At 42.6% G+C, this 12,277-nt stretch overlaps 1 protein-coding gene across 1 annotated transcript in view; it reads left to right on the forward strand.

The window, feature by feature from the left end:
- The first annotated feature begins 205 nt into the window (after nucleotides 1-205).
- The window catches only part of LOC120989581 (tyrosine-protein kinase ZAP-70), an 824,733-nt gene continuing 812,661 nt past the window's right edge, over nucleotides 206-12,277 (forward strand). The window contains exon 1 of the mRNA XM_040417781.1: nucleotides 206-256. The gene's annotated coding sequence lies outside the window, so the exon portion shown is untranslated. The remainder of the gene's footprint in view (nucleotides 257-12,277) is intronic.

Here is a 12,277-nt window from a genome sequence, read left to right on the forward strand (position 1 = left end):
ATTTCATACTAAAAACATAGTAACTGATTTGCAGAGAATTGTAACACGACAGGGTGAATTTTGCAGGTGTAAGTTGCCTGTATCTTATAAAATCATCAGCCTATTTTTATGTTGTCCGCTTTCTGAAGTTCACTTTGCTCCTCCTTCTTCCCCTTCTTTGAAATGAGGGCATATTCTTTTAAAATCACTTGTGAGAAGACTGTTCATTTAATGCCTGCTCAGCCTCACACACTGAAGAGTATATCACAGGATTCAGGTATTCTAATCATGTTCTTAACTATTGGTTCACAAATATTCATGGGAATATGTAAAAAAAAAACATTTGTGATTGGCCATGATCACCGAAAGTAAGAAAGTAAATTAATTAGAGAAAGTTAAAAGGGTAAAAAAATTATTTGTAGATCTGTGTCTAAGAATAAGGTCAAAAGTATCCTGTGGAGGAAACAACTAGGCTAGCACTGGTTTTCTGGTTGCTGGTCAATACTGGGGGAAGAGCCTCTAGATACACACACATAATTTAGACAAGGAAACCACATAATTTGAAGTTATATATCTATTACGCTAAACTCGCTATTTGGCACTAACTAACTGATGACAATATTTGTAACGTAAAATATTTATCTTTAAATTGAGTTGGGACTATAAACCAATATTAAAAAGATTATATACAGTATAACAAAATATGTGAGCACTGCATATGGAATCGCAGAAGATAGATTTCATACAGCATTGGTAGCATATGTATGTAGTGTTGCAAATAAGCTAAGTACAAACTTCTGGGATGCAGTTAGTATATCTTTACATTTACTGAAATTCAGTAACTGTGAGGATTTTATGGCAAATGTACTAAACACAGTATTCTCATCTCAAAGGTGTATATCAGATAAGTAAAAAATATTTTAACACAAAAGACATTGAGAGAAGGCAGCATGACATACTTTGCTACAAATTATGCTGCACTTCATTTCCACCCTCTTCAATTCTCTTGTGTAGTTAGTAAGTCTGTTATGCGGCTCTGTGCTTGCTACTTTAGTGGACAAACAGTGGTGACCACAGGATCTGAGTGGTCAATTACCGGGAGTGATGTGCTCTTCGTAACCTAAAGGTCTTCTGACAAGATCACAGGAGTCATTTGGATGCTATGATAGCCTTCCATAGCGAAGCTACCATCAAGCCCTGCTTTTGGCAGCGTTTTATAGAAATATAGGGGTTCTACCTTAGACTACAAAGGTAAATAATTTCAGTCTATGAAGAACCGATCAGACATTAGCATGTTAAAGTCCCCTAGGGGAGACTAAAAATAAGTTTAAAAAAATAAAAAATAAAAATAAAAAAATATTTAAAAAACTTAAAAAGATATAAAAATTCAAATCACCCACTTCCCCATTTTAAAAATAAAAATAAACCATAAAATCAAGATCAATAGTATTGCTATTAAAATATAAAGGTGTTTATTCTGTAAAGGTGAAAGCTGTTACAGAAAAAGATAAAATTAAAAGTAGCCAATTTGCTGTTTTTTTTTTAAATCACTGTACTTCATAAAAAAATGAATAATTATGATCAAAAAGTCATACATGCTCCAAATTGCTATCAGTAAAAATTCAGGTCTCCCTACAAAAAACCTCACACAGCTCCATAGACAACCATAAAAAAGTTATGGGACTCAGAATATGGTGATGCAAAGAAAAAAATATATTATTTTTATTTTTTTAGTATTTTAGTATTAACACAAGATAGCATTGTGTATATATGGCATAAACCTATGATGCAGAAGTCAAAATTATGCTAATATTGTTAGATTTTTTTTTACGATTCCATCTGTTTAATGTAATTAAAAACTACATTTTACATACGGTTGGGCTAATTTGCAAGAAAAAGAAAGGATAATCTTGATTAGTGTGCGGTAATAGAAAAAAGTTATTTCACTATTGTTTTTTGCACTCTATATTCACAATGTTCACTGTGCAACATAATGAGCTGTGTAAATCATCAGTTTTTTTTACTACGTTTACACAATAATTGTAGGTCTCATAATTGTTTTTCTGCTGATGTGGATGTAATACGGGCTTGTTTTTTGCGGGAGGAAAATGTAGTTTAATTGGTACCATTTTGGGGCACATAGGATTTATCAATTACCATTTTTTGGGAGCAAATGATAGGAACAATTCAGTTGTCTTGTGTTTTTTCTCTTTTTATGTTTTTCATGGGAAGGTGTAAATAATGCTATCTTTATTAGAGGGGTTGTGGTGAACAAAGCGTGATACCATAGATGTGTGCGTTTTTTTTGCCACTTTTGCAAAAACAACTTTTTTATGTAAAAATGTTTTATTTATTTTCGTTTACGTAAATAAACTTGATTAACCGTTTAACCCTTTCACCCCTGGAAGTTTTTGATCGTTTATGTGTTTTCGTTTATCACCCCCTGCCTTACCGGGGACATCTTTTTTCTTTTTCCGTTCACCTAGTCATATAAGGGTTTGTTTATAGCAGGATCGCAGATGATGTATTTTGGAGCTGGAAAAAAGTTCAAAATTGGATGAAAAAACACAATTCTGCCACAGTTTTATGGGTTTTGTTTTTACTGCATTCCCTATGCAGTAAAACTGACCTGTTACTCTCATTTTCCGGGTCAGTACAATTAGGATAATACCACATGTGCATAGTTTTTTCTTTTATTTTAACCTCTTCAGGACCCTGCCATATTGCACCTTAAGGACCAGGCCATTTTTTTGCGAATCTGACATGTGTCACTTTATGTAGTGATAACTTTAAAACACTTTTACTTTCCAGGCCATTCTGAGATTGTTTTCTCATCACATATTGTACTTTATGACAGTGGTAAAATTGAGTAAAAAAAATTCATTTTTATTTATTATGAAATACCAAATTTTCCAAAAATTTGAAAAAATTTACAAATTTCCATTTCTCTACTATTATAATAGATAGTAATACCTCCAAAAAATGTTATTACTTTACATTCCCCATATGTCTACTTCATGTTTGTATCATTTTGTGAATGCCATTTTATTTGTTGGGGACATTAGAAGGCTTAGAAGTTTAGAAGCAATTCTTGAAATTTTTCAGAAATTTTTCTCAAACCCACTTTTTAAGGACCAGTTCAGGTCTGAAGTCACTTTGTGAGGCTTACATAATGGAAACCACCCAAAAATGACCCCATTTTACAACTACAACTACACCCCTCAAGGTATTCAAAACCGATTTTAGAAACTTTGTTAACCCTTTAGGTGTTCCACAAGAATTAAGTGAAAATGGAGATTAAATTTCAGAATTTCACTTTTTTGGCAGATTTTCCATTTTAATAAATTTTTTCCAGTTACAAAGCAAGGGTTAACAGCCAAACAAAACTCTATATTTATGGCCTTGATTCAGTAGTTTACAGAAGCCCCCCATATGTGGTCGTAAACTGCTGTACGGGCACACAGCATTAGGCAGAAGGAAAGGAACGCCATATGGTTTTTGGAAAGCAGATTTTATTGGGATAATTTTAAGCTGCCATGTCCCATTTAAAGCCCCCAAGATGCACCCCTAGAGTAGAAACTCCAAAAAAGTGACCCCATTTTAGAAACTACACCCCTCAAGGTATACAAAACTGATTTTACAAACTTTGCTAACCCTTTAGGTGTACCACAAGAATTAATGGAAAATGGAGATGAAATTTCAAAATTTCACTTTTTTGGCAGATTTTCCATTTTAATAAATTTTTTCCAGTTACAAAGCAAGGGTTAACAGCCAAAAAAAACTCAATATTTATGGCCTTGATTCAGTAGTTTACAGAAGCCCCCCATATGTGGTTGTAAACTGCTGTACGGGCACACAGCATTGCGCAGAAGGAAAGGAAAGCCATATGGTTTTTGGAAAGCAGATTTCATTGGGATAATTTTAAGCTGCCATGTCCCATTTAAAGCCCCCCAGATGCACCCCTAGAGTAGAAACTCCAAAAAAGTGACCCCATTTTGGAAACTACACCTATCAAGGTATACAAAACTGATTTTACAAACTTTGTTAACCCTTTAGGTGTTCCACAAGGATTAATGGAAAATGGAGATGAAATTTCAGAATTTCACTTTTTTGGCAGATTTTCCATTTTAATCCATTTTTTCCAGTTACAAAGCAAGGGTTAACAGCCAAACAAAACTAAATATTTATGGCCCTGATTCAGTAGTTTACAGAAACCCCCTATATGTGGTCATAGACTGCTGTACGGGCACACAGCATTGCGTAAAAAGATAGGAATAGTTTTTGGAAAGCAGATTTCACTGGGATAATTTTAAGCTGCCACGTCACATTTAAAGACCCCCTGATGCACCCCTAGAGTAGAAACTCTAAAAAAGTTACCGTATTTTGGAAACTACAGGATAAGGTGGCAGTTTTGTGGGTACTATTTTAGGGTACATATGATTTTTGGTGGCTCTACACTTTTTGTGAGGCAAGGTAACAAAAAAAACAGTTTTGGCACCGTTTTTATTTTTTGTTATTTACAACATTCATTTGACAGGTTAGATCATGTGGTATTTTTATAGAGCAGGTTTTTACGGATGCGACAATACCAAATATAGTTTTTTTTTAGTTTTAGATAATAAAGCATTTTTGAAAAAAAAAATTTTTTAGTGTCTCCATATTGTGAAAGCCGTAGCTATTTTTTATTTTTTGGGCGACTGTGTTGTGTAGGGGCAAATTTTTTTTTCGGTAAGAGATGACGGTTTGATTGGGTGCATATGACTTTTTGATTGCTTGCTATTACACTTTTTGTGATGTAAGGTGAAAAAAAAATGGCTTTTTGACACTTTTTTTTCTTTTTTACGTTTTTTACTTGAGGGATTGAGGTCATGAGATATTTTTATAGAGCAGGTTCTTATGGAAGTGGCGATATCTAATATGCCTACTTTTTTTGTTTATGTAAGTTTTACACAATGATATTTTTGAAACAAAAAAAATGTTTAGGGTCTCTATAGTCTGAGAGCCATAGTTTTTTATATATTTTTGGGCAATTGTCTTAGGTAGGGTCTCATTTTTTGCGGGATGAGGTGACGGTTAGATTGGTACTATTTCACTTGGTCTTGCACTTTTTTTGTGATGTAAGGGAACAATTTTTTTTTTTTAGCACAGTTTTTATTTTATTTTTTTGACCATGTTCACCTGAGGGGTTAGGTTTATAGAGCCTGTCGTTACAGATGTGGAAATACCTAATATGTATACTTTTTCTGATTTATTAAAGTTTTACACAATAATATCATTTTTGAAACAAAAAAAAATCATGCTTTAGTGTCTCCATATCCTGAGAGCCATAGTTTTTTTTATGTTTTGGGCGATTGTCAAGTAGGGTATCATTTATTGTGGGATGAGGTGACGGTTAGATTGGTAATATTTTGGGGTGCATATGACTTTTCGATCGCTTGCTATTACACTTTTTGTGATATAAGGTGACAAAAAATGGCTTTTGTCACCATTTTTTTTTTTTTTTACAGTGTTCACCTGAGGGGTTAGGTAATGTGATATTTTTATAGAGCCTGTCATTACGGACGTGGAAATACCTAATATGTATACTTTTTCAGATTTATTTAAGTTTTACACAATAATATCATTTTGAAACAAAAAAAAATCATGTTTTAGTGTCTCCATATTCTGAGAGCCATATTTTTTTTTCATTTTTTTGCGATTGTCCTAGGTAGGTTATCATTTTTGCAGGATGAGATGATGGTTTGATTGACACTATTTTGGGGTGCATAGGATTTTTGATCGCTTGCTATTACACTTTTTGTGATATAAGGTGACAAAAAAATGGCTTTTTTTACATCGTTTTTTTTTGTTTTTTTTATGGTGTTCATCTGAGGGGTTAGGTCATGTGGTATTTTTATAGAGCAGGTTCTTACGGATGCGTCAATACCTAATATGTATACTTTTTTTATTTACTTAAGTTTTACACAATAACAGCATTTTTGAGCCATAGTTTTTTTTTCTTTTTTGGGCAATTGTCTTAGGTAGGGGCTTATTTTTTTGCGGGATTAGGTGATGGTTAGATTGGTGCTATTTTGGGGGGCATACGCCTTTTCGATTGCTTGGTGTTGAACTTTTAGTGATGTAAGATGACAAAAAGAAATTTTTTTTAGCACAGTTTTTTTTTTTTTTTACGGTGTTCATCTGAGGGGTTAGGTCATGTGATATTTTTATAGAGCCAGTCAATACGGACGCGATGATACCTAATATGTCTACCTTTCTTTTTTCCCCTATCTCTTTACAATATTTTTGTCACTTTATTTTGGGGAAAGGATGCTTCTTTTTTTTTTTTTTTTACTTGAAACTTTTCATTTTTTTTGTAAAACTTTCTTTTTTTTACTTTTTTTTTCACTTTATTTATTATCCCACTCTGAGACTTCAACTTTTGGGGGTCTGATCCCCTTTACAATACTTTTGTATTGTAAAGCATTGGCTGTAAGTGTATTACCAGTGTAATACACTTACAGCCTGCTTGCCTGTGAGATCCAGGGGGTTGGATCTCACAGGCTCTCCCGGAAGGCAGCCACGATGCCTAAGTAAGGGTCCCTGTCACAGCAGCGCGGGGACCCGATGGCAGCTCCGATCCTCTCATGGACAGAGCACGTGCCGAGGTCAGCGCTGACCGCAGCATATCAAGGGTTAATGCGCCGGCATCTGTGTTTTCACTGATGCCGGCGCATGCAGCAGGGGTTTGCTATCAGTTACTGCCGGACCCCTGCCGCGGATGGGGCGGGCGCAGCTGGTCCTTAAGTCACGGACATCTGCGCTGTACATGTACGGCGCGGATCCTCTACAGTTTAATGTTGAAAAAAATAAAAACTTTGAAAAAAATAGTTTATTATTTTTGCTTTTCAGATTCTGACCACTAGTGATGGACGAACATCTCCCAGGACGGTTCGCGAACGCTATCAAATGTTCGCGAACCGCAAGTTCGCAGCGGGTCCCATTCATTTTAATGGCAGGCGAACCTGAAAAACCTTCAGTTCATATTTGCAGCCAAGAAATAATTACTAGAAGTGCACAAATAGTCCCACAACAAGGACAGTGACATAGCAGATGTATTATTCGAATTTGCGATCTCCATTTTTCAATGCGAAATATCGGCAATATAATTTTCACGTACGCGCATGCGCAAATGCACTATACAATACCCAAATGCACTATAAAGAAAGTATATTGGTATATTACACCCCGCTTCAATCAGTTTTTTTGGGGGGCGACTGGTATATCACACCAGTAGAAATTATTTGTTCCAATAACGCTCGTCCCTCTATATACCTGCCATATCGCAGCAGAACCGCACACAACTGCCGCACAATACAAATGCACTATAATATACTTTCTAACATAGAAAGTATATTATAACATTGCACAAGGAAGGCAATCCATTAGAATATACATAAAGATAAAACGTAACCTTTAATAATTTTACTATGAGGGTCCATTCACACGTCCGTAAATGTTTTGCGGGTCCGCAAAACACGGACACCGGCAATGTGCATTTCGCAATTTGTGGACCGCACATCGCCGGCACTATAATAGAAAATGCCTAATCTTGTCTGCAATTGCGGGCAAGAATAGGACATGTTCTATTTTTTTGCGGAAACAGAAGCACAGATGCGGAAGTGCGGATGCGGACAGCACATTCCAGCCCCATTAAACATGAATGGGTCTGCATTTTGCGGACGTGTGAATGGAAAAGATATCCCTCAAAATGAAAATAAGTATAAGCAAGATATTGCTGCATTTGTGGGAGGGGAAGCTGATTACAAGGCTATTCATACGTACCTGTGGGCCCAGGCTGGCTGATTACTAGGCTATTTATAGGCACCTGTGGGCCCAGGCTGACGCCGATTCAGCTGATTTCACTACCTCTGAGTCAGCTCTAGGATACAGCAGCATGGTGTGGAGGCTCCTTACGGCTGGGCGACGGCAGAATGTCTCAGGAGGGCGCTAGTATTCATGGTAGGATCGGAGTTGTTTGCACGGGACCCACGCTGCGGTCCGCGACATGTAGCACTCTGGGATGAAGCAGAGTTTGGGCGCTAATGGTCGAACCATGGTTGTTAGTATTGTTTGTCTGGCTATTCAGAGGCCTGGTGGGGCCATTGCATACAGTTATTGGGGAAGCATGTGCTTAGAGTAGGCATGGTTGTATGTTTTCCGATACCTAGTTTACATGCAGGGCGCGTGTCTGCAGTGGGCTCAAGCTATGCACACTGTGTTAAGTAATGGTAAATATGGATCAATGGTCGATTAAAAAAAAAAAACTGCAGCATTGTGTGGCAGCTCGTTCACATCTGGGTAAACAGCAAAAGGTGCTATGTGAATGCTGGCGCTCACGGTAGCATCGACCTTGCTGCACAGGACTCGCACTGCGGTCCGCAATTTGCAGTGTTCTGGGACGAAGGGGGTTTGGCGCTAATGGTCGAATGATTGTGGTTAGGATTGTTACTTTCAAAACTACGTCTGTGTTTGCATTTACATTTTGTCCTATACACCATTCACTACTAGAGCTGCGTTCATACGTCCGCTGTTGCATTACGTTAATACTCTTTCAGATTGCATTCATACGGCTGCTTTATACCATGCTCTTCATGCTCGTACTCAGAGCTGTGCCCATACCATGTTTTAGACACCACTCACATCCAGAGCTGCATTCACCCACTTGTTCTTACATTACGTGTTATACTCTGCTTCCACTTGAAGCTGCATTTCTTTTCATTTCTACATCATGGTTATTCACTATTCTTACTAGGGCAAACAGAACACCGCTCTGATACTACTCTTCCGATAAACATAGCTGCTTTCTTTTCAGGCTTACGTTTCTTTCCTTGGTGGTTTGTTTCATTCCATAGGTCTACTTTTTTCTGTTCACTTAAAAAAATTAAAAAATTTTTTGGTGTTCTTTAGTCCTGGTTTGCATTCACTAAGACTGGTCTCCTTGACTTCTGGTTCGTATTCACTCAGATTGGTATCCTGCCCCAGTTAACCAAATGGCTCCCCAGCGGTCAGTGGGCCAATAGGAGTAAGCCCCTACTATAGTTTCACAGTAGTTCATTAGTTTTATCACGATAAGGGTCTTCTCTTAGCGAACTGCAATGCCTCTGGCTCTTGTTTTTCTCCCATCTGTTCAGTATTGCGGTTGGTTTAATGTTTCGTTTATACGCGTGGTTCGGATCACTAATGTCTATGCATTTTTCTTTAGGTCTGGGTCACGTTTTAATTACTTGTCACTGTAAGGTCATTCAGTTTAGTCTCTTGGCTTCGGGGGGCTTCATGGCCTCGGGGGCCCGATGACCGTTCATGTTCGTTAGGTGTACAATATGGTTGTAGGCTGGAGAGGGTCATTGGTTATGTGAGTCCACAAGTCATACTGGTGCTGCATAAGTGGTTTATATTTTATATAAAAAATCCGCCATTAGTCTCACGCATGGCTTATCCGTTTTTTAGTCTCACGCATGGCTTATCCGTTTTTTAGTCTCACGCATGGCTTATCCGTTTTTTAGTCTCACGCATGGCTTATCCGTTTTTTAGTCTCACGCATGGCTCCGCCATTAGAGTCTCTCACGTATGGCTTCTCTGTTTTAGTTATGTGGCTTCTCCGCCATTAGAGTCCCTCGCGCGTGGCTTCTCCGCCATTAGAGTCCCTCGCGCGCGTGGCTTCTCCGCCATTAGAGTCCCTCGCGCGCGTGGCTTCTCCGCCATTAGAGTCCCTCGCGCGCGTGGCTTCTCCGCCATTAGAGTCCCTCGCGCGCGTGGCTTCTCCGCCATTAGAGTCCCTCGCGCGCGTGGCTTCTCCGCCATTAGAGTCCCTCGCGCGCGTGGCTTCTCCGCCATTAGAGTCCCTCGCGCGCGTGGCTTCTCCGCCATTAGAGTCCCTCGCGCGCGTGGCTTCTCCGCCATTAGAGTCCCTCGCGCGCGTGGCTTCTCCGCCATTAGAGTCCCTCGCGCGCGTGGCTTCTCCGCCATTAGAGTCCCTCGCGCGCGTGGCTTCTCCGCCATTAGAGTCCCTCGCGCGCGTGGCTTCTCCGCCATTAGAGTCCCTCGCGCGCGTGGCTTCTCCGCCATTAGAGTCCCTCGCGCGCGTGGCTTCTCCGCCATTAGAGTCCCTCGCGCGCGTGGCTTCTCCGCCATTAGAGTCCCTCGCGCGCGTGGCTTCTCCGCCATTAGAGTCCCTCGCGCGCGTGGCTTCTCCGCCATTAGAGTCCCTCGCGCGCGGGGCTTCTCCGCCATTAGAGTCCCTCGCGCGCGGGGCTTCTCCGCCATTAGAGTCCCTCGCGCGCGGGGCTTCTCCGCCATTAGAGTCCCTCGCGCGCGGGGCTTCTCCGCCATTAGAGTCCCTCGCGCGCGGGGCTTCTCCGCCATTAGAGTCCCTCGCGCGCGGGGCTTCTCCGCCATTAGAGTCCCTCGCGCGCGGGGCTTCTCCGCCATTAGAGTCCCTCGCGCGCGGGGCTTCTCCGCCATTAGAGTCCCTCGCGCGCGGGGCTTCTCCGCCATTAGAGTCCCTCGCGCGCGGGGCTTCTCCGCCATTAGAGTCCCTCGCGCGCGGGGCTTCTCCGCCATTAGAGTCCCTCGCGCGCGGGGCTTCTCCGCCATTAGAGTCCCTCGCGCGCGGGGCTTCTCCGCCATTAGAGTCCCTCGCGCGCGGGGCTTCTCCGCCATTAGAGTCCCTCGCGCGCGGGGCTTCTCCGCCATTAGAGTCCCTCGCGCGCGGGGCTTCTCCGCCATTAGAGTCCCTCGCGCGCGGGGCTTCTCCGCCATTAGAGTCCCTCGCGCGCGGGGCTTCTCCGCCATTAGAGTCCCTCGCGCGCGGGGCTTCTCCGCCATTAGAGTCCCTCGCGCGCGGGGCTTCTCCGCCATTAGAGTCCCTCGCGCGCGGGGCTTCTCCGCCATTAGAGTCCCTCGCGCGCGGGGCTTCTCCGCCATTAGAGTCCCTCGCGCGCGGGGCTTCTCCGCCATTAGAGTCCCTCGCGCGCGGGGCTTCTCCGCCATTAGAGTCCCTCGCGCGCGGGGCTTCTCCGCCATTAGAGTCCCTCGCGCGCGGGGCTTCTCCGCCATTAGAGTCCCTCGCGCGCGGGGCTTCTCCGCCATTAGAGTCCCTCGCGCGCGGGGCTTCTCCGCCATTAGAGTCCCTCGCGCGCGGGGCTTCTCCGCCATTAGAGTCCCTCGCGCGCGGGGCTTCTCCGCCATTAGAGTCCCTCGCGCGCGGGGCTTCTCCGCCATTAGAGTCCCTCGCGCGCGGGGCTTCTCCGCCATTAGAGTCCCTCGCGCGCGGGGCTTCTCCGCCATTAGAGTCCCTCGCGCGCGGGGCTTCTCCGCCATTAGAGTCCCTCGCGCGCGGGGCTTCTCCGCCATTAGAGTCCCTCGCGCGCGGGGCTTCTCCGCCATTAGAGTCCCTCGCGCGCGGGGCTTCTCCGCCATTAGAGTCCCTCGCGCGCGGGGCTTCTCCGCCATTAGAGTCCCTCGCGCGCGGGGCTTCTCCGCCATTAGAGTCCCTCGCGCGCGGGGCTTCTCCGCCATTAGAGTCCCTCGCGCGCGTGGCTTCTCCGCCATTAGAGTCCCTCGCGCGCGTGGCTTCTCCGCCATTTTTACACACAAACTCCTCCATTCGAGGCCGGCTGCGTGGTCCCACCACAAGTAGGTTCCATGTCTTTTTTTTTTCTGCCTTCAGACCCGCTCGCATGGCTGTCATCTGCGGCTCGCAATACAATTTCTTGTGGTGGCTCGTGTCATTAGAGCCTCACTCACATTATTGTTTTCTCTAACTTTTAATTTCTAGGTTGTTGGGTATAAAAGGAAATCATTGTTTTCTTTATAAGCCATCATCCCGAGCCTGCCTTTGCGGACATCACCTTCTCCCAGGCAGGCTTACTTCATCTACAAACTCGGGCTGAGGGTGTTGGTGTCCGGCCTAAGTCCTGGATATCGGTCCATCTTCCAGTAGGAGGTACAGTAATAAGGCACAATTTACGAAGTCTGCCACGTCTACAGACACGACAAAGCATATCACGGCTACAGGCACAGTATACATAGTTTATCATGACCTTAAGCTTATTTTCTGTTACAACTGCAGGTATGGTGTACGTCTGTCCTTATCACTGGCAACATTAGCTCGTTAATCAAAATAGGCATGTATTCCTGTTTGTGGTTCCCTAGGCCTGGTGAGTTTACACATTTCAATTAATCTACTACTAGAGTAAGACGGCTTACGCCATGTTCTAATTTTTGGCTCCTTTATAAAAAATAAAAATTAAAGTGT

This window comes from Bufo bufo, chromosome 2, assembly GCF_905171765.1.
Source record: "Bufo bufo chromosome 2, aBufBuf1.1, whole genome shotgun sequence".
NCBI classification, from domain to species: Eukaryota; Metazoa; Chordata; class Amphibia; order Anura; family Bufonidae; genus Bufo; species Bufo bufo.